The sequence below is a fragment of the Triticum aestivum genome, chromosome 6B (genome assembly GCF_018294505.1).
Source record: "Triticum aestivum cultivar Chinese Spring chromosome 6B, IWGSC CS RefSeq v2.1, whole genome shotgun sequence".
Lineage (NCBI taxonomy): Eukaryota > Viridiplantae > Streptophyta > Magnoliopsida > Poales > Poaceae > Triticum > Triticum aestivum.
This window is the reverse complement of record NC_057810.1, coordinates 180,988,105-180,991,700: the sequence shown is the minus strand read 5'-3', so window position 1 is coordinate 180,991,700 and position 3,596 is coordinate 180,988,105. Positions and strand designations below refer to the sequence as shown.

At 35.9% G+C, this 3,596-nt stretch overlaps 1 long non-coding RNA gene across 1 annotated transcript; it reads right to left on the bottom strand.

The window, feature by feature from the left end:
- Positions 1-1,483: 1,483 nt before the first annotated feature.
- On the bottom strand, positions 1,484-2,677 carry LOC123133906 (uncharacterized). Its single transcript, XR_006465428.1, has 3 exons — positions 2,594-2,677; positions 2,390-2,493; positions 1,484-1,807 (listed from the first exon to the last, which is right to left on the bottom strand). It is a non-coding gene; the product is annotated as an uncharacterized lncRNA (long non-coding RNA).
- Between the last annotated feature and the right edge of the window lie 919 nt (positions 2,678-3,596).

The following is a 3,596-nucleotide window of genomic DNA, read 5'->3' as shown; positions in this document are numbered from 1 at the left end:
TCATTGATTAATGCATAATTTGAGAAACAAAATAATCACATGAATTGATGAGAAGATTTTTTGGAAGCTACACATGGAAAATTTAAATAACAATGGGACTTAAGAGACTCAATGAGATAAATAATGGTGTGAGGATAATAAAAAATGTATTCAAATACTTAGAATGTTTAAGTTTCCAAAAACTGGTTTCCTCCAATTTTATGAAAAATAATATTTCATTATTCTTATTACGAAGAAAAGTTTGTTGCCTTTTGTCGGTCTCGCAACCACGACATGTTAATGAAGATTTGTCTTTTTCTACTTTGGCGGGAATGATCCACATCATTCAAATACTGCTCAGCATGAAATAGCCGATCACACCTACCCTTATGTTTTTTAAAGCCATGGTTTTTGAAAATTAAAATATTAGGAAAGGTGTATTTGTTTTGTATACATGTATTGCTTTCGGATGTTAGTGGCCGGGACTTGTGTATGGTACTCATGTATACCTCTTTTCCAACTATCTTGTCAATGAACTTTAATACATGGTAGCATGTCACGTTGTCATTTATCATTCATTGCTACATATTGCATGATATCAACTGTAAAATAAATTCTGATTTTAAAATTCCATATTGTTTGGTTGAATTTTCATACGTAAGTTTAGAGATTTTTGGATTTCATAAGTTGTAGGAAAATGTCCTATTTCTTTATATATTAGGTGAGAGCATAATGGCAGCTCATTTGTTTGTAGGGCAAACGTCGCGTACAAATATTGCCAGGTAAGAGCTTGGAAATGACTTATCTTCGGGATCGTGTTTCTTCATATTGTATGTCCATGTAGAGAAAAATGATATTATTTTAACTCAGACATTCCAACACGTACCCCCTATTTTTGTTAAAGCAACGGTTTTTGAAGATTAAAATAGAAGGAAAAGTGTATTTCTTTTGTATACATTTATCGCTTCCGGATGTCAGTGAACTTTAATACATGGTACACAAAAAAGCAATGGTTTAGTTAGTGGATTCAAACGTGATCTAGTCAGAGTGATATATATGTTCAAAAAAGCTAAAAATAAATGTACGTGATTGGTTATCGTTTTCAGTAATACATCTCATCGATAGTCGCCACTAAATAATAACCCTATTTATTTTCATGGATCATATAAATTTTCTTTTATTTGTTAAATTGCGTCTTCTCTGAATGTTGCATTAAACCCTTGTCCACACAGTTCTATGGCGTCATATTTTGGCCCAATTCTCTCAACCCTGTCACATATTGTATGGTTTGAGAAGTTTCCTACGATGTTGGTTATTCTTTCTCACTCATTGTCTTAACTTTCATTGTTTAGGGTTTCCATCTCCCTGCTTTTGTTTGTTTTGTTGGTACAGTGCTCGCTCATAACAGTAATATATTTGATTAATTCAGCAATTCTTCCTAAACAATGCCATTTCCATCATGTAAAACAAAACAATGTCATGCATTTCGTGTACACAACCCTGTGCATGTATACATTCCTTGGTTCTTCCTAGTCTAACACTTAACTGTCGCTCACACCCTCCTGTGATGATAAACACACCAATAGAACGTGGAAAGAGCGGGAAGAACATTATTCCTACACTGGAACAGTGCTGCCGCCTCGCCGCCCCAAACCAAATTTGAAGACTCCCTAAAGAACATCTGGAACGAAATGCCCTTTCCATTGCATGACGGGTCAGGGTGCGATGTCGAGCTCGCCGCTGTTTATGACCATGCACCGATTTCCTCTTCTCCGGTGACCTTACCGGGCCGGGCCACCATTGAAACGTTGCAGGCGTCGAGCATCGCCTGGCGACAAATGTAGGTGTGACCGCTAATTGTTTTTTAAGATAGAGTCTGACTGGAATAGTATCTTGTTACCCGGACTATAATTAATGCATGATATTTATGTGATCTATTAGACCAATAAATAAATAACAAAAATGAAATATATTTCATTCATTAATTTGGTAAAAAAAATAGTAATTTAACTTTTAGACCGGGATATTGTATGCTGATAAGCATGAGTGGGGAATAAAAAATGGGTCTAGTAGAGGTGCATAAAAATAAAAGAAATTGGCATTACATAAACCAATGATATATGCAATCGTGATACTGCAAAACTCTACCATCTTTAGTTTTGGAAATTGATGTATGATTTGCAATAAACAACTCTAAATACACTCACAAAAAAAACTCTAATTACATTTTTTCCAGTTTATACAGTATGTTACACATATAATGTGGAACGTATACCATATAGTAATGTTTGCACATGATAAATTTGTTAGGTACTCCAATTATTTGTGTGAATAAAAAATTTATTGTATCCTCGAAACCATTACCACGTGGTGGATAACAAACATACCGTCACCCGCAAAAAAAACATACCGTCCATGCTGACAACTTTGGCACACAATCCATCTACTACTATGCTTCTTCACGACTTAAATCAGCATGATGATCGCCACATGAATATTAAATGGGTTTCACTTCTGTGTTGCAGGAGAGAGATGAGTGTGAACTGGGAGATACTGATTAGTAGTAGAAGAGTAATGGCAGAATAGAGATGCAACTGAAAAAAAAAATGCTCACCGCTGGTTAAAAATCCTCACTAATCACGTCTCATCGTCATATGGACCAAAGGACATGTGTGGGTAGACTCGACGGTGATGGTGGTGCTGGATCCAGAAATCAGTTAAGGATGTATTAATTCACGGGCTGGATTCGGGGCACACTTAGTAGTATCATGTTAGAAAAGGAAAGCTACATGGAACTTATAGATGTTAATTATGTAGCGAGAATTTTTCTTATTACTTTAACGTGATTTAAATCATTCTTTTTTTTCTGAGGGTAAAAAACAAAAGGAAAACTTAAATAATTCTTTCTAGTGTCATGTATACTACCTATAACTACCAGGAACATATTCATACTTCAAAAATTTATATGAAGGCATTATCTAATAAATTTAGAATAATAATTAATCACATAGTAGAACAAATGATGCAAATATAGTAATTTAAGTGAAATATCCATACCATGTAGATGCACGTTACATGAAAACAATTGAATCCTTTCGACTGGTTTAACACATATGACAAACTATATGACAATTTTGCTCGCACGTGGATGCATCGGATGCAGACGGCGCCCACCTATTGATAGGAGGAGTTTGTCCGGAGTCGATTGCGGCCATCTCTTGTCCCGTGCCTCGATCCTCGGTGTTTCTCCTATTGAGTCATCAAAGATTCGTTGAGTTTTCCTTGTAAAAAGACACTATATACGTAGGTGGACAGGCAATTGCGTAGAGACATCGACCCGTTCATACTGGAACCCTACTTGACCATATTATAAAAAATTGAGCATCTTTATTGAATCAGGGTGATGTTATTACCTTTTGCTCGCCATGGTCTAACCCAGCCATCGAGGAGATGTGCGACATGCCTCCAATCCAGCTCTTCCATCTGTATCAATCCCATCAGATAGCCAAGAAAACCATAGTAGAACAATGCTTGATTAATTTAATAATGGATGATTGAATTAGCATGAAAGAGAGAAAACTTAATCCCTAATCAGTATGTGGCCGCATGCATGCATG